The following is a 20,028-nucleotide window of genomic DNA, read 5'->3' on the forward strand; positions in this document are numbered from 1 at the left end:
CGCTTTCCCTGATGGGCCCCCACAGAACACTGATCATGGTTACCGCAACACCACTGAAAAAATTATTTGTTATCTGAGGCTGGATCCTTAGTTAGATCCTTCAGTCTTTACCACAATGTTGCACTGTGAACACCATAGCCCCTTTTAACTATTAAATAATCAAGAACCAAAGTGTTCATGTAGTGATATTGCCTTTGGCTAAGCTGTAGGCAGGTGGAACCACATTCCAATGTCAATCTAAATCCTAAATCCAAATCTCGACCACAGTTTCCAAGTCAGGATAAGGCATGAGTCTAAGCAAATGACAGACTCTCACCATGGCTGCAATGCACTTCAGAAAAATCAGGAAGGTCAGCACAGATGGCTTGGGCTTACTACTCAAATAGAGATGCAGATACTCACACTTGGCCTTTTGAGAAGAGGCAGAGTTCGACAGAGTGATCAACTAAGCAATAAAGGATGGGCTAGTAGCAGCATTTGGAGTATTTGACAAGAAGCCTAGGAAGCAGGCACGCCCTCTTGCCTGCTCCCTTCACCACTTTAGCTTAAACTTGGGTGTTTCTGTTGTAGAAGAAGCAGATGGACCATTTAAGGACACCTGCACCTGGATAGAACTGAATATTTTCAGAGGAATTGTTAAGTAGTATGGACAATGTTTTCTCTGCTGTCCTTCAGACATGGTATCACTATGAAACTCTGACTGACCTGGATCTTGCTATATAGACCAGTCTGGCCTTGAACTTGCAGAGGCCAACTGGCTTCTGCCTCCTAGGTTCTGCAATTAAGACCATATTATGCACATCACACTACGTGCACAGGCAAATCCTTTTTCTTGATCTTTTATAGTCCCCTCTCTCTTCCCCAACCTTCTTAATTTCTCCTCTTTCAGCAAAAAGCTTCACTAGGAAGTGAGCACCCACCCCCTAATGTAGGGGTTAGAGAGACTGCTCAGGAAGCGAAGCTTGTCTATGGCCCTTAAGATTGTAGCATGTGTGAGCAACACAGGGCTTTGCGGGGGGACACACACACACACACACACACACACACACACACACACACTCCCGGCTCCTGCAGGTCAACCCACTGAGAAGCAAGCTGCCGCTGGAGAGTCAACAACAGGCTTCAGGGCTCCTTTTCAGCTCGTTCTTCCTTTTTTTCTGCCTGGTTCTCAGGACATTCGCTTTGACACATGTGTGAAAATGACACACATCCAGCTGATTGCAAATTTTCCTTCCAGATTTTCAAAACTGGGGAACACATCTGATTTACTTTGGTTGCAGGACAGGAGACAGAGAGGTATTTATTGTTTATTTTGTGAACAATAGTGTCCAGTAAAATCTAACAGGAAGATTTTCAGAAAAGCTATCCAGCAATTCATTTTATATTTTCCCGAATATTAGAACATATCATTAGTCAGACCCAAAACAAATCCTTTAAATCATGTCAAAAGGATACAACAAGAAAGCACGTTAACTTTTTTAGTATTTTAAGAAGACACATAGTCATATAACGTTTTGAATGGCCAGTTCTTGATGTCCAGTCTGAAAAAGAAACCCATACCAGATTTTGCCTTAGTACCTTTTCAATGAGGTTTTCTTGGAAAAAAATAAATCTTCCTCCCAAAGTAGAATATTCCAGTTTTTAAGTTTGCTTGTTCCAACAGTGCCTACAGCAGAACAACTGACGGTGTGTTTCTGCAAAGGTGTGCACACGTCTTCACCGTGAGCATCTCTCTAGGGAGCAACTCCTGATAAAGTCCCTATGTGTTCTGCACTAAACATCCTAAGGCACATGGAAAGAGCTTTCTCAGAAGACGGTGGTGTCAATGACACCTAGGGGGAAGCGGAGGGTCCAGGTAGGGCCTTACTTAATGATCTGCCTTCAATATGACTCACGGTCGTTCAACAAACATACAGGAAGGATTTCTTTAGAGAAAGGTCCGGGATTTGAAGGTTCCTTTTTCGGGAGTCACAATCACAGATGTAATTGTTAACTGAAAATTACCCAGCCCCTTTCAAGTGGCTGCTGCAGGATTGGAGCCTAGAGCCTGGCATCCCTGGGGAGACAACATACCGTGTGATGAAGTGTTCATTAGTTGATTTGTGGAGAGTGCCTCAAGACCTGAGCCTGGAAGCTGAAACTGGCATGGACTCCTCAGACTTCTTTGTCTTTCCTTCACCTAAAGGCAACTTGGCAGTCCCCGAGGTAGGAGCCCCAAACCAGGCCACCATCTGCAGTATGTGGCTCCCTTGAATGGGAGTGGTTCCTTTTTCTAAGAGAGGGGGTAAAAACTTAATTCTCCTAAGAGGCCTTGTTTAAAACAGTATGTCCCCCTAATGTATACAGAGACATCTTTCACATCGAAGTGTTGAACTCTAAAGCATAGAGTGTTTGTTGGTAACTTACCTTAAGAGAACCTGGAGGGATGGTGGTGGCACATGCCTTTAATCCCAGCACTTAGGGGGTAGAGGCAGGCAGATCTCTGAGTCTGAGGCCAGCCTGGTCTACAAAGTGAGTTCTAGGTCAGGCTCCAAGACTACAGAGAGAAACTCTGTCTCAAAAGAAAAAAAAAAGAAAAAAAATTAGAAAAAGAGGATCTGTAGTCTGGTTGCCAGAGACATTGGAGGCCTGTTCCTGTCAGTGAGAGCCTAGCCTGATTGATATAGGAGAGCCTCCCGAGATTGTTAAAGGGTCCAAATTTACATTCTGGTGGGGGTGTCTGATAAGTTTACAGGTAATTGTAGCTTCAATCAGAATGTGTTCCTTTAGAGCTGTAGACTGGAAGGATAGGAAAAGGGGTCATGAAATGGAACTACCACCCTCTGTAGACTAGATGCATAGATGCTTCAGTTGACTTTGGGAAAAGTAACACATTACAAGCAGTCCCCATTGAATCCTCCCTGTGTGCTCATTGAGCTAAGTTCCTTATGGGTGTCCTTTTATTTATAGACCTTATTTGATGGGTAAGGTTGTGCTAGGTTGTGTGAATGGGACACAGCTTTGTCCAAGGGGAAGCAAGGACAAGAGTCACAGACTTCTACAAAGCTCTCTGTTAAACTGTCCACGTACTGTGTGTGTCCATCACTCTCTTCCTGATTCCCTGTGAACATTGATAATGTTTTTTTTAAATGACTTCTACTAGCATATTTCAAGAGCATCCAAAATCAGTGTGGTAGTCCAGCCTTATGCACAGTTTTGCTTTGTGTGGTTTCTGTTACCACTGCCTAAAAATAGTAAATGGCAAATTCCAGGAATAAATAACCCATGAGCTTTAAATTGCAGTGTTCTGAGCAGTGTGATGAAATCTCTCACTATTTCCCTCCGTCTTGCCTCCATATGAAGGTTCCCATGTCACACAAAGCTTAAATAAATATGGCTCATGAAGAGGAAGAATCCATCCCATTACTTAAACTGGTGTTTTATAGTTGACTGCTATTTTTCTTCTAGAACAGATCTCGTTACCTTTTCCACCATCGTAGATACACTATTTATGTCTTAGATTCCAACAAGATTAGAAATATAAAAGCAGGGGATTCAGAATCTGACATCTTAGGTTTTAAGTCGAAGTGCCATCCCTTCCTGGTTTGGGGTCTTGAGAAGCCACATAACCCTTTCATTTCAGTCTGGCCACCGGCAACAGAGGAGTCAGAGAACTGGCCTTCACCTCATAGTGCTGTGGTCGAGTTTAAGTCAGTAACATGTAGAGAAATTCTTGGTGCCGCAGATGTGGATGGGAATCTAATGAGGGTCGTACACTACTTTATGGAACGACCTACAGTGAACTCCAGGTCTTATCCACTAGAATCTTTCTCCTCTCAACATCTAAACTCCAGTAAACCTGACATGCTCCTCTTGTTCCTGGCTGATGAGGGCTACAGTGGCTACTTCCGTACTTAGTGGCCTACTAGACCTTTTTCTTGTGTAGAGGGCATTATGTTTCTTCAACTACCACTAAACTCATGGCTGTGTTTCCCATAATAGAAAGATAAACAAAATATAAACACATACTTAAAGAGTTTTATACAGCACAAGAAACTTCAGAAATGAAACCCAAACACAAAGAAAACTTATCTCTTTCTGTTAAATGGAAAGTAGATACTTGTAGTGATGCATGATTGGTCAAGGGGAAAATAGTCCAGTTGGAACAAAATGGGAGCATCAGACCTTTGCCAGTACTACCTGTAGAGATTCGTTTCTATGGTTTCAGATATAAGTGTGCTCCATTCTTCTGCGTAAACAGAAGGCACCTCGAGAATGAGGATCTCAAGATCTACTTCGTAGAAATGTCAATGGAGTCTTCCATGGCTTGCGTTGGGAGAGACAGACAGGAGGAGGTCAGAAGACTGTCCTGCTCTGTTATTTTTCACAATGACAGGGTGCCATGTTTGAGTGAATTGTGCCCCACGTCTGGGTACTCACTCTGACTCTAAACAATGAGTGCTGTGTGGAAGTGTTCATGGTTAATCATGACCTTGATGGGTGTGACATAATATGACCAGTATCCTACAATCACAATGATAGCACAGGGTCCAGAGATAAGGCTCCCAGGTTTTTAAAGCCATGCTGGGGAGTAGCGCTTTCCTTCTTCCTGTTTTCTCTTGGGTCTCAGAGCTACACCTCAGTCCTCATGGTCTGCATGAGCTGCAGTGGTTGAACCTGTTGACCCTATGTATACCTTGGAACCTTGCTTTGAGTGTGGATTTCAGTTCAGAGACATCCAGAATTGAATGTTCTTCACTTTGGCGGCTTCGTTTAGTGTTTTGTTTATCTTGATTTTTCTTAAGCCAGTGGTGTGCTTCTTAAGGGACAGCATGTCAGCAGTTAGCCTGGACCTCATATCTTTACATTTATTTTGCCCTTAACTATGCTTTGAGGAATTGGAGAAAATGCCAATTCCTGCACTGCAATGCACCACACTGTGATGGATGCCCCTCCTGAGATCCCATGTGCTTTCTATTGCCATGGAAAAGCACTGGCATAGCAAGTTTTTTTTTCGATAAATTTCCCCAGAGACTGAATTGGATTTCTGTCGGTTGCTTTTACAGCAACATTGTCTCAACAGCAAGAGAAGGAGAGAAAAGAGGAGGAGGGGGGATTGAATTTTTTTTACAAAACAAGTGGGTCTTTGGACCTACAAGCTTCAAGAAGCAGTTCCTGGTCCCAAGAATACTGATATATGACTATAACCTCGCCTTGGAATGATGAGAAAGGCAGGAATTTCGGGCTGAGTTGGCCAAAGTTACTGTCTCTGACCTGGGCTCTCACCCCTTTTGGATTTAGGAATATGTATCATTTAGGTGTTGATTAGGTGACTTAGTGACTTTCTCTGTTTGTCCTCATTCCACTCTGGGATGGCTTCAACTGGTTTGTATGACACAAGGTGGCCTGGCACATGTCTAGTGGTTAGAATGACATTAATGTAGTGTGTGTCCACTGCTATGGAGTAGCTAGCCACAGCTGGTTTCCATGGTGATGATCATGGCACAGCCAAGGAGACTTTCCAAGGCTACGCTGAGTCACATTTACTGGGATCCTATGAGGCCAGAGCAAATCACACGTCTAAACTCATATTCATAGGGCAGAAAATTAGATTCCTGGTCGTGATGGGCAGAGCCATCATGTCATATTTTGAAGGAGCAGCATATATTATCTCCCACAGCAGGTCAAATATTCTCTGTGAGATGAAATGCCTCCAATTCAAAATGGGCAAATGCTATATACCTATTATACCAATAATGGCAAGTTTAAACCCTTGACCCAGTGTGGACCCACTGTGTCACCTCACCCCAACTTCTCTTCCCTATTTTTCACTCTCACTGGGTAACTCATTATCCATCTACTGGTTGTGTACACAGATCTGGGAATAGTCCTTGAATCTCCTTTTTCTCCGGTATGCCATCTACCTGATTCATCAACAAAAAATCCATAGATACTATCTCTGCAAAGGGTCTTGTGTATGGCATTTTTCTCCACGCTTCAGTCTTTTCTTCCTGGGCAAGAAATGGCCTTCAATCTTCTTGGAAAAGTTCCCATGCCTAGTACTGGGTTGTTGATGATTATGTTGTGTGTAGTAGGTACATTACTATCCCATTTTAAGGTAATTCCATTTTGACATTTTATGTAGGTGTATATGTATCTTGAATAGTGGGTTCCGATATGACTTTTTCCAAAGCCCTTTAGTGTTGTTTATCTTTTCCTGTATTCTCTCCTGTACCTTGAACTCCCATGTATCATTCTAATTTAACTCTTCCTTTCCTGGATCATTTTCTCTCACCCTGCATATCAACTTTAGGTATGTCAAGAATCTCAAAATAAGATCTGATAACCTGAATCTGATAGAAGAGAAAATAGTAAATACACTGGAACCTATTGGCACAGGAAAGGGCTTTCTGAATAGGACTTCAATTAGTAGAGTTACTAAGACAAACAATTAAGAAGCAGGACCTTATGAAACTATAAAGCTTCTGTATAGCACGCTAAAATTTCTCAACATCATTAGTTATCACAGAAATTTAAATTGCATTGAGAATTTCTCTTACTAGAATGACTAAAATAAAATGAAGAAGAGGAGGAGGAAAAAGAGGAGGAGAAAAAGACAACAAATGTTGGACTGGATGTGGGAAAAGGGAAACACTTTTAACTGCGGGTGAAAATATAAACTTGTACAGCCACTGTGACAATCAGTGTGGCAATTTGTCAAAAAGCTAAAAACATGTATCATATGATCTGTCTATATCATTCAGATCTGTCTCTTACTACAGAGACACCTGCTGATCCATGTTCATTCCTACTCTATTCATAATAGCCAGGAAATGGAAGCAGACTTGATGTCCACCAACTGATGATTAAATAATAAAATGTCATGCATTTACATAATGGAATATTATTCAGTGGTTAATAAAGCAAAATTATAAAGTTTGTGAGTTTATAAGCAGGACTGGAAACAATCATTCTGAGTCAGATAACCCAGACCCAGAAAGACAAGTATTGAATGTGCTCCCTCATTTGCAGATGGTAGCTTTGAATCTTCAGATATGTGTACTCCATTTGGAATACTCATAGAGTTCAGGTAAGAAGCAAAGAGCCATGGGATTTGGCAGCTTGCAACAGAGGGATGGTAGAACATATAGAGTGATTTTTAATGAGTGTACTAAACACTTTTGTCTAAGCTGGAAAGTGACTTGTCTTATTGCTAAATAAGATCCTAACACCTAACTCATACGCAGAGTCAGAGAACTCTCCAAAGAAGTAACTTTGAAAACCTAAAGGGTAAGAACCTGGAGGCAGTAACTGATGCTGAGGCCATAGACTAGTGTTACTTACTGGCTTGCTCCTCATGGTTTGCTCAGCCTACTTTCTCAGATCACCCAAGACCACTAACCCAGGTAGTTACAGCTGGACCTACCTGTATTATCAAAGAAGAAAATGAATCCCAGGCCAATTTGATGGAGATGTTTTCTCAACTGAGCTCCCTTTTTCAAAATGGCTTGTGTCAAATTGATAATAAAACTTAATCAACATTGTATATGCTTCCCCGATAGGAAGAGATTGTCAAGACCCTCATGGTTTTCCTTTTGTTTTGACAATACCAGACTCACTGAAGATATCCATTGCCCAGTGGAATGATGGCTATTTTGATTGGACTTAATTAAGCTGATTTGCACAAAATGGACAGGTTGCGTGGAAAAATTCCTTCCAAGAATTGTAGCTCTACCGAAGACAATATTATTAAAACAAGCGCAACAGCAACCATGAATAAAATGGGTATTTTGCCCTGGTAAACAGTGACATGACAGCAAGATTATTCATAAGAAGTGGGGAAAGTAAAGATAACTTTGTGAAACAGCTTGTTTGAAACTAAATCTCAATCAGTTATAGTTAAGCATCCTGAGAGGATTTTACTGAAGCTATTAGCAAATCAATGGCATGCAATGTCATGTGAAATAAATAAAGCATTCCTTGAAGTTTTTATTTTATTTTAGCTTCTATTTTACTGAGGCATAATTTACAGACAATAAATTCTACTTAAGTGCTTGGTTTAATTACTTTTGAGTAACTATACATAATTGTGAAATAATTGCCAAATAAGAGATAGAATATTTTAGTCAGTTCTGAAAATTCCCTTATTTAATTCCATTTTGAGTCAAATCTATGGCATTTAAATCGACCGCTTTGACTTTTATCACCACTGATTATTTTTGATTTCTCTTGTAATTTATATAAAATCTATAAATGTGATTATATTCCCTCTCTTCTCCCCACCTCTCTGTCGTGTGTGTGTACCTGAATTCCTTGTTTAAATTCCTGTAAAACTCACCCATGTTGTTTCTATTGATACTCTATTCCTTTTTCATTCTAGACGATAGCTACTGTCATAATCACAAGAGTTTTTTGAGACAAGTTTCTTTATCTCTCAGGATGGCTCTCGATCCCCTGCTAGAAACCTCTGTCTATCTCACACAGGGACTTGATGAGGACTGGAGCAAAATTTAGCATATAATAACTAGTTATCTCTTTTATTCTGGTCAGTATAAATAAAAATAGTGTCTGTCTCTTCTTGGGTGGAACCTTGGGTTTTCTTGCTCTTCTCTCTCCATCTTCCTCCCTGCATTACTCCTTACCCTTAGGGTTTGCTGTCACTTCTTTGATGAGTTTGCTGCCTCTTTATGAATGAGTCAGGCCTTCGTGTCTTTGAGCAGTCAGACAAGCTGGTTTCTAATTTAGAAAGCAATGCTAAACACAATCCACAAAAATCACGCTTGCTCATCCATTCTTATAAGCTGTGCAGCTAAGAATGACTTTGACTTCTGGTCCTCCTGCCTTTACCTCCATAATGTCGGGATTACAGGCATGAGGCATCACATTTGATTTTTGTTTTCCAAACATGTTAAAGTTATTCTATTATTGACAGATATTTGGATTGTCTCAGGTTTTTGGTAGTTTGAATATTGCTATATCTCCAAAGCACCATTTGTTGGAGATCTTATTCCTATCTTGGCAACATAGTGAGGAAGACCTACTGTGAAGGTTTAATCATTGGATTTATGTTCTTGAAAACAATGTGAAATGTCAAATTTCTCCTCTCTCTTCTCACCTCTTTCATACCATGAAGGGGAGCAGTTTGTTCTACCACATGCATCTTCCATGATGTTCATCCCTGCCACAGACCCAAAACAGCAGAGCCAACAAGCCACAGATGGGAACCACCAAAAATGTGAGCCAAAGCAAACAGTTTCTCTTTGTCAGTTAACATCTTGCATATCTGACTTTGTTCTAGAAAGGTGACTGTCATAACTGTTCTCTTTTCGCTTTTATCTTCATTTCTTTCATGTGATGAGTTGTGGTTTGAATGAAAAATGTCCCCCATAGGCTCAGGTGTTTGAACAACTGGTCCACAATTCATGACGCTGTCTGGGGAGGTTATGGGGAGATGATAGAGGAGGGCTTTGTTGCTGGAGGCAGACTTTGAGAGTTTACTATTCACTTTGCTTTTGGTGCATGGTTTAAGACATGATCTCTCAGCTTCTGCTCCAGCCATCTGCTGCCCTTCCCCACTATTATGGACTCCCACGGGAAAACTGATAGCCAAAGTAAAGTCATCCATTTTGTAAGTGGACTTTGGTCATGGTGTTTATCCATAGCAATAGAAAAGTAGCTAATACACCAGTCTATTTAATTTTAGTTGCTTCTACAGGTGGATACCTCATTATATTTTCAAATATCTTGTATGCATTTTCTAATTAGGTAACTTTTCACACCTACCAGTTAAATCTGTTTTCTTTTTAATGATATGTTTATATCCTCTGCCCATTACATTTTTTTCATACTGGCATGCATGTATTTTGAATTTAAGTTATTATACTTAAAGATGCATATATAGACATTGGTACAAATTGATTTTGACATTTCTAACTGTATCTCTATGATTGTTTTATAATTTTCTTAATTGTACCTTCATTATTTCTATAAAATATTTTTTTTCTCCCGCTTCTTTTTAGTCATATTGCTTGCCGTGTCCCCCGCACTGGGTCGGCCCACTAAGTCACACCATGCATGCACAAGTCCTCATGCTTCTATTACATTGGCTGGTGTGGTAGAAGGAGGCGCTGGGGGAGGATTGAAATTGAAGGGAGAGGCAGGTAGGGGAGCAGAGAAAAATGTAGAGCTCAATAAAAATCAATAAAAAACATTTTAATATTGATTTAATATAATTTTCTTATGATTCCAGATTTCTGTGTCCTTCCCAGAAAATCAAAATCTTTGCTCATTATGGGTTGGCAAGATTTTTTCCCAAGTTTTTATTAGCCTTTGCATTTAGAACTTTCCTCTGTAGCCGGATTTTTCTTTGGGCTGCCAGCTCATAAATAAATCAACATAGACTTATTATTAATTATGAAAGCAGTTCATCCTATAGCTTAGGCTTGCTTCTAAATAACTCTTATCACTCAACCCATTTCCATCTATCTATGTGCTGCCTCCTGACTCATGGCATTTATCTCTCCTCTTGTATGTCTTGGTCCCTATGTAGCAGGTTGGCAACTCCACCTTTCTTCCTCTCTGAGCTTTTTCTGCCCCCAGAAGTTCCGCTTGATCTCTTCCTGCCTAGCTATTGTCATTTAGCTCTTTATTAAACTAATCACAGCAGACTCACAGTGTAAAGAAACATTCCACAACAATGCTCTGTCTCAGTTTTCCATATAGCAGGGGGAATAGTCTAGGCATTCTTTTCTTAGCTATCTATTAGTTCTATTTCAATCTGTTGTTCAACTTTTTCTTTTGAGATACTTTGAAGCCTCAATGGGAATATTGCTTGTGATTGGGTATTAATCTTATATCCTGAGATATTCTTAAATTTATTCATTTTTTTCTTACAATTTTTTTTGAGGAAAAGATGGTATATTAGTCAGGGTTCTCTAAAAGGAGTAGAACTGAAAGAATGAATACACATGCATATATATGTATATGTATATTCATTTCAAGTATATATATTCATTTCAAAGGGTAACTTATTATACTGGCCTAGAGGATGTTGTTGGAGTAGTCCAGCAATGGCTGTCTGAGGAAGAAAAGGGTGAAAAGCTGATGATTGTTAAGCTCATGAGACTAGACATCTCTGAAGTTCCAACCTGGTCTTGGAGGAATCTTCAAGAGCTGCTGCTCTTCAGTCTATGCTACACTGGATTCCTGAGGAAGTTGGCTTTAATCCAGGCCACAGTAACAAGAGAGATTTACATGCCAGAGTGAGGACAAGAAGGCAAAGAGCAGAGTTTCTTTCTTCCCTGTCCTTTTATGTGATCCGCCGCTAGAAGGTGAGTCTTCCTGCCACAAACAACATGATTAAGAAAACCCCTCACAGGGATGCCCAGCAGCTTGGATTTTAATTGATACCATATGAAAACAGGTTGACAACCACAATTAGCTATCACAAGAAGTCAGTTGGCTTTTCTGCACAGCCATTGTATGGCTTGTAAATGGGAGTTTTTCCTTCTAATGTCCTATTCACATAGCTTTTTCTTTTCTTGAGTTACTGAGTTGGTTGAAGCCTTGAGTACAAGGCTGGATAGCCATATTAAGAGTAGTTTTGGGGATCTCTCCTTGGACCTGGGATCCCATATATAATCAAGTTTCCTGTAAACCCTAAAATGACTCCCTTAGTTGAAATATATTCTTCCCTGATCCCATATTCATCCTTCCTCCCTTCCCCCCATCCCGGTCAACCAAGCTTTCTCCATTCCTCCCCTACTCCCTTCTCTCTAACCCTCTCCCCTTCCAACAACCCTCCCACACTCCCCCATGCACCCAAGGTTACCTGGGACTCTTGACTATTTCCTACCTCCTGGCGGATAGCTAAATAATCTTCATCAGGTTCGTCTTCTTATTTAGCTTCTCTAGGATCACGAATAATAGGCTCAAAGACCTTTAATTATGGTTAGAATCCACTTATGAGTGAATACATACCGTGTCTTGATTATATATGGGATCCCAGGTCCAAGGAGAGATCCCCAGATTGTTCTCTGGACAGAGGAGAGGGTGCCTGAACCGGCCTTGGCCCATAACCATACTGATGAATATTTTGCTTATCACCATAGATCCTTCATCTGGCGTTGGATGGCGATACAGACGGAGACCCACATTGGAGCACCGGACTGAGCCCCCCAAGATCCAAATGAGGAGCAGAAGGACGAAGAAAATGACGAAGGACTGCGAGGGATGCTATCACCCACTGATACAAGGGGTTGGATCTAATGAGAGTTTACCAAGGCCAGTTGGACTGCGACTGAACGAGCACGTGATCCAACCAGATTCTCTGAATGTAGCCGGATTCTCTGAATGTGGCTGGCCTGGAGTCTTTCTGAGAAGCCATTGACAATGACACTGGGACTAGTTTCCTCTGCATATACTGGAGTTTTGGGATTCAGTCTGTTTGGATACTCACCTTCCTGGACCTGGAGGGAGGGGAGAGGAACTTGAACTTCCCACAGGGCAGGAAACCCTGACTGCCCTTAGGGACAAAGAGGGAGGAGGAGAGGGAGGGGGGAGTGGGAGGGTGTTGGGAAGAGGGGCGTAAATGGAAACTTTTATAATTTAATAAAATTACTTTCAAAAAAAAATTTTTAAAAAAAAGAGTAGTTTTGCATTGCCTCTGATCTCTTGGTGATGTGGCTCTGTATTTCATTACTAAGTATGATGTTAGTTTAAGATTCTAAGTAGCTTTGATTCAACAGAGGAATTTGTTTCCTGATTCTACTTTCCCAAGAGTTATATTATGAATGAATTTTATGCATTTGTTGATTTGACCATATGATTTTTCTTTATTCTGTAAATATGGTAGATTACTTATGTTGACTTTCAAATGCTAAACTAACTATGCTAAACTGAGGTATGATGTGTTCTCATTTTAATATAATAGTATATATTATTTTCTAGTATTTTCTAAGTGTATTTACCTCTGTTTGCATGAGGGATGTTGGTGCATATGCATACTTTTTTCCTATGATCTACTTGTTATGGTTTGTGTCTGTATAAGGCTGTTTTCATGAAAAAAAGAAGGGAAGAGTCCCCGTGTTTTCTTTTGGCTTGAAAAATTTATGTAGATTTATGTATATAGTTTATTCTCTAAAGCACAGTACTTTATCTGATTTGATGGAATTTGTCTGGTCTTGGATATATCCATGTGAGAAATATTTTTCAGAACAATTCAGGTGTAGCATGGGGGTTGGCTTGTTGGGGGTTTCTGTGCCACCCAGTATCCCACAGCCAGCAAGTCCCCAAGAAAATCACACACAGGGCTCCATAAGATTATAAACTGATTGGCCCATTAGGTCAGGCTTCTTATTAGTCCTTGTAACTTATATTAATCCATTATCATTATCTATGTTAGCCATATGGTTTGGTACCTTTTTCAGCTGTCAGCTTACATGTTGCTTCTTCAGTGGTCTGGGCAGGAATGGCGGAGGGAGCTTTCTGCTTCCCAGAATACTTCCAGTCTCTTTGCTCCACCCCTACTCCCTGTCTGGCTTTCCCACCTATACTGCCTGCCTGGCCAATCTGTGTTTTATTAAAATATGTTTGACAGAATACAGACAATTCTCCCACACCATTCAGGTACTTAGAAAATAAAAATCTACTCATATATTTTGACTGCCTTTTGTTGACATTGTTAAGTTATAATTTTAAGATATTCATAAATTCTAAAATCAACTTCTGGTGTGAGAAGTCCTTCTGTATATGTGTTGCTTTTATTGGTTAATGTGAAAAAGAAGCTGCTTTGGCCTGTGATAGGGCAGAATAGAGCTAGGCAAAGAAAACTAAACTGAATGTTAGGAGAAAGAAGGCAGAGTCAGAGAGAATCCATGGAGCTGCCAGAGCAGAAAGATGTGAGCCACCAGCTGGCCTTGAGCCTACTTCAGACATGTTGCTGCATTTTATTGACATGATGCTGTTAAATAGTTCTTTATTACTCTTTCATATGCTGATGGTCTGCAGGAATCATTTCTACTCCATAAATTTGGTGTTTTATTTAGGGATCTTTTTTTTTTTTTTTTTTTTTTTTTTTGCTATGAAGAGATACCATGACCATGGCAACTGTTATTTAGAAAACTTTTAATTGGGATGGTGGCTAACTTACAGTTTCAGGGGTTCAGTTCATTTTTATCATTGCAGCATGCAGGCAGACATGGTGCTGGAGGAATAGCTGAGAGACCTGCATCTTGCAGGCAACAGGAAGTCAACTGACAGTCACACTGAGGGAAGCTTGAACAAAAGAGACCTCAAATCCTACCCCCACAATGACACACTTCCTCTAAAAAAGCAACAACCACCACAACAAAGCCACACCTCCTAATAGTGTCACTCCCTATGAGATTATGGAGGCCAATTTCTTTCTAACTACCAAGATGGTGACATGTAATTTTTTTCTTTTAATTTATCAATTTATTGACAGGTTTTACTATTACTTTTTTTTTCTTTTTTAAATTAAAATTTGTATTATATATAAATACAAAAAGTACATATAGGAATTTAGAAAACATAAATCTATTCAGATATTTCAACTGCCTTTCATTGGCATTGTTAAGTTATATTTTTAAGGAATTCATCAATTCTAAAAGCAATTTTAGATATGTTGTTGAATTTTATTGACATGATACTATTAAAATATTCCTTTATTACATTTTCATGTTGACTGGTCTTCAGTAATAATTTCTATGTCATAAAAATATACACACATATATAATTATATTTATGGAATAGAATATATATGTATACATGTATGTATGTGTGTATATATATATATATATATATATATATATATATATATATATTTGGGAGGGGTCTGAGACAAGGTTTTTCTGTGTAGCCCTGGCTGTCCTGGAATTCACCCTATAGACCAAACTGGCCTCAAAATTAGAGATCCACCTGCCTCTGCCTCCTGAGTGCTGGAACTAAAAGCATGTACCACCATTGACATATATATTATATATACATAATACATTTATATATGTGATATACTTTGATTGTGTTTTTCCTATCCAACTCCTCCTAGAACTTCTTACCTTCCTATCCACTCAACTTTATTTTTCTCACTCTTTTTTTTTTAAAAAATCTACAAAAATGTAATCAAAGTGACAAAAAATAAACCAATAAGGCAAAACATAAAACAAAGGGAAACAGAAGGTTTTCAGAGATAATTTTTAATTGTTTTATTACACAGAATAACATATGTTCTAGTTTATTTTTTAAGAGTGATCTTTCTATTTGACTTTCACGTATTTCATTTGGTCCAGCTTTTTGAACTCCTTAAGTTTGAAAAATAGATATCTGACTTTCAGTTTTCTCTTCCTTATGTAATAATTTCATGTAGTGAGGGGCTGCGGGCAGGCCTGCTTTTCGCCTCACCCGGCTCCCACATGGCTAGCTTAGTCCCAGAAATAACAACACACAAATTGTATTCATTTAAGCACTGCCTGGCCCATTATCTCTAGAGAGTTAGTTACCGACTAACTCTCATATCTTGATATTAACCTATTTCTAAAAATCTGTGTAGCACCACGAGGTGGTGGCTTACCGGAAAAGATTCAGCATGTCTGACTTGGTGGCTGGCTCCATGGCGTCTGCATCATAGCCCTCTTCCCAGCATTCTGTTCTGTTTACTCCGCCTACCTAATTTTCTGTCCTATCAAAGGGCCAAGGCAGTCTCTTTATTGACCAATGAAAATAACACAATAGACAGATAACCCTCCTCCATCAATTTCAAATATAACTCATTGAAATTTTCTCTTGTAAAAAGTCTATTATCATCCAGATTAATATCAATCTCACTTTTTGTTTACTTGTTGACTCTTGGATTCTTTAGAAATGCATTACTTAATTACAAAGTATGAGTTATCTTTTCTTATTTCCTTATTGATATTAACTTCTGATATGTAATTCAATGTTACCACTGTAAACAGAGAACATAAACTCATCTACCTATCTATCCATCCATCTTGCTTTCTTTTATCTATTATGTTTTTAACAAATTTTACTTATTTTATAGTTACTTTTGAGAATTCTAAAAATATTGTCTATATTATTCTATATTTACTTACTTATAAGGTTTGATCCCAGAGTTTTGTCCATGTAAGTTACTTACTCTAGTATGAGCTACACTTTTCTATGTATATGAGCATACTTTTCTAGGGTTTGTAATCATTCTGTACAGAAAGTTTCCCAATTAAATCTTTCCATATGTTCTTCTTACTGGTTGCTGTGTAAGAAATTCTCGCAGCAGTATTTAGGACCTCACATGTCTCACAGTTCTTGTGTGTCAGGACACATGGCTTGCCTGAGTCCTGCTTGGAGATCCATATGCTATAACTGGTGTGTTTCCTGCTATGTCTTTCTTTCCAGAGTCCAGGATTCTCTTCCCGGCTCATGCAGCTGTTAGTAGAGCTCAACTTCGGAAGGCCATAGGAAAGAGATTCCATTATGTCTTTGCAGTACTTTCCTCATTGATGCGACAAAGTATTGATGAAAGCAACTTAAGGAAGGAGAATATATTTTGATGTACAGTCCCGGGACACAGTCTATCATGGCATGGATATGGTGACATTTTGTTTGTGCTGTAACAAATAAAGCTTGCCTGAGGATCAGAGTGTGGAGCTAGTCACTAGCTAGCCATAGAGGCCAGGCAGTGGTGGCACTAGTCTTTAATCCCAGCACTCAGGAGGCAGAGGGAGATTTCAACGACACCATGGGCTACATGAGATTGATTCAGTCTAAAAGAGAAATAAAGCCAGGCATTGGTAGTTCACACCTTTAATTCCAGCATCAGGGAGGTGGAGACAGGAAGGGATATGGCCGGACAGAGAGAGGAATATAAGGGAGGAGGAGGCTGCAACTCAAAATACTCAGTCTGAGGATTTCCGGAGACAACATCTCTCCCCCTTCTTCCTGAGGACGCAGTAGAGGTAAAAAGTCCCTCTAGTGGATAGCCTCCACTTCTCTGATCTTTCACTATTTATCCTGGTGTCTGACTCTGGGTTTTTGTTACTAAGACCAATCAGAACTCATGCTGCACATGGATGTAATGGTAGCTTGAAGCAGTTAGTCGCCTTGTACTACAGTCGGAAAGCAGAAAAAGGTGGACAGCTGATGCTCAGCACACATTTTCTTTTCAACCCAGAACAGCAGCCTAGGATATGGCCCCACCTGCTATTGGTGTAGCTCTGCCCACATCAGTTAACCTGCTCTATCCCTCAGAATCCCAAAGCACCCCCTGCATGATCCTAGATCTCATCAATTTGATCATCAGTGTTAACCAGCATAGCCACTAACTAGAAGTTCTAACAGTATGTTGAATTAAAAACAGTTAAGACCAGGCAAGGATCCTTGCCTGATCTTGAGTTTAAGAGGAAACATTTAATCTTTCACCCTTAGGAAAAATGTTTCTTTGAAATGCCCTTTTTCAGATGGGGAAGTTCTTCACCACTCTTGTATTCATGAGGGCTACAAGAAATGAATCTAATAATTTTGTCTCAAATCTTTTCTGTATCATTTGATAGAATCATGTGGGTGTTTTAGCCTTTTTAATTCAGCTTATAACAATAAATATTTTTCAGCTAATCTCATATAACCAGAATAAACAATGCTAAGCTATGGTATATAATTCTTTTTATATACTCCAGTTGTTTAATTCTATTTCTAGTACTTTGCTAGTTCTTTCCATCTTTTTTTATTTCTTCTGTTAAGCACCAAACCCAGGGTCTCATGAAAGCTAGTCAAGACCTCTATCACTGAGCTATCTCCCTTGGTTTTAGCTAGGATTTTTTTTTATGTCTATACCATTGGAGAATGTTGGTCTGCAGTTTTAGTTTAAGACAGCCTTCATTTGGTACTAACTTTGTAAAAGAAGATAATAATTTGATCATTATTTTCCTCTTCTATAACTGAAGGAGATTTGTCTCCTCTTTAAACATGTGAAGCATCCTACAGGAAGACCATTTAGACATTCAGGTATCTTTTATACTGCACATTCAAATTTCTTATGTGTTATGAGGGCTGTTGTCTACTTCATTCTATATCACTGGATCTGAGTTGTTTTCTTGGAATTTGTCTGTTTGATATATGTTGTGTGGTGTTCAGATATACAATTATCAACTATTCTTCCTATTGTCTATAGAATCAGTCTGTGATAGATACTCTTTTATTCCTGATTGGTAATCTGTGACCTTTTCCTTTTTAAATTCTACTGAAGATTTTTTTAATTTTACTGATCTGTTTCATTTATTTATCTTTCTCATTATTTCTGGTTTTGTTTGTTTTTGACAAGATCTCGTGATGCTGTGTAGCCCAGAATGATTCTAAATTTTTGGTCCTCCTGTCTCCAGCTCCTAAATGCTGAGGTTATTCATGTACATCTCTGTGCTTGGTTCATGGTGTGCTGGACATTAAATACATTAGAATTTGTGCATGCTGGGCAAGCATCATTCTAGCTGAGATACAGTTCCAGCTACTATTATTATGTCTTTCTGAATTCAGTGGTTTCTGTTCTTGTTTTCAGTAGTTCTTTTATTTAATGATGTCATCTTCCTTTCAGCATAGCTTCAGTTGTGTCCCCAAAACTTCTGTCTGCTAGATTTTTATTTTCCTTCAGTCTCATATTGTTTAATGTGTCCACCGAGACCTCTTTGCCTCATGGATTATTAGAAGTGTGTTGTTAGCTTGGGATTTATTACATTTATTCCTGTTACTGATTTCTAGTTTGATTATAGTGCTGCTGGAGAACACACTCTACATAATTTCACTTTTCTTTGCTAGTTGTTGTTATATTTTTCTAGTCTGGGGCTCAAATATGAAACCATGGACAGTTGAAATAACCCAGTGGCAGAGGAAGTGATCCATTTGGTGTTTGTTCTCTGCACACTCTGCTGCTGTTGGGTGAAATGTCTCGTGAATATTGATCATGCCCCATTGTCTGAGCATGCTGTGGAACCCTTCTGGAGAGTTACTTACTTTCTGGTTTGTTGACAGACTAGATAGCTATTGAAATCTTCAGCTGTACAGGTAGATTTGTCTATTTCCAACACCAGTTTCCTTTGACTTTCTAGACCAGTGTTTCTCAACCTTCTGAATCTGCAAACCTTCAATACAGTTCCTCATGTTGTAGTGACCCAACCATAAATCTTTTTTTCATTGCTACTTTGTGTGATTTTGCTACTGATATGAATTGTAATGTAAATATCTGTGTTTTCCAATGGACTTAGGTGACCCCCCAAGAAAGGATCGTTCAGTGCCAAAGGGGTTATGATCCACAGGTTGAAATTCATTGTTCTAGATTATATCTGCTCACATAATTCATTCATTTCATATATATATTTTAGTGCATTTTCTTACTAGAGAAGAATGCATCAATTCACTTATATATAAGTAATTATACTTCAAGAATACAAATCAAATAATATTTTTCTCAGAGTTAATATAACAAAGAGTTTGGAGAAACTTCCCCAGAAATATTTGCAGAGATAATGCAGAAAGGACTTTGTAAGGCATGATAAAGAATTTGTGTTTTGTCTTGATGGCATTAGAAAACACCAGGAGACCTTGTATAGGGTGCCAACATGGCTAGAAAGATAGTAACATAAATACTCTTGCTGCATTTATGGGAGCCCAGGTTTGAGGTTCTCCTTAAAAATTGGTGTCTTGCTGACCCAAACTCATAGGAGCTCACTGTCTCTAGACAGACAAAAGGGAGACTTCATGGGACCAAACTAGGCCCTCTGTATGTGGATGACTGTTATGTAGCCTAGAATGTTTGTGGGACCCCTGAAATTGGAAGCAGGATCTATTCCTGGTGCATGAGCTGGCTCTTTGGAGCTCATTCATCTGTTGGGATGCCTTGCTCAGCCTTGGTGCAATGGGGAGGGTTTTGGTCCGCCTTCAACTGAACTTGTCAGGCTTTGCTGACTCCCATGGGAGGCCTCACCCTTTCTGAGGAGTGGTTAGAAGATGGGATAGAGGGGAGAGAGGAGAATGGGGAGGAGAAGGAAC

Source organism: Myodes glareolus, chromosome 8, assembly GCF_982192425.1.
Source record: "Myodes glareolus chromosome 8, mMyoGla1.1, whole genome shotgun sequence".
Lineage (NCBI taxonomy): Eukaryota > Metazoa > Chordata > Mammalia > Rodentia > Cricetidae > Myodes > Myodes glareolus.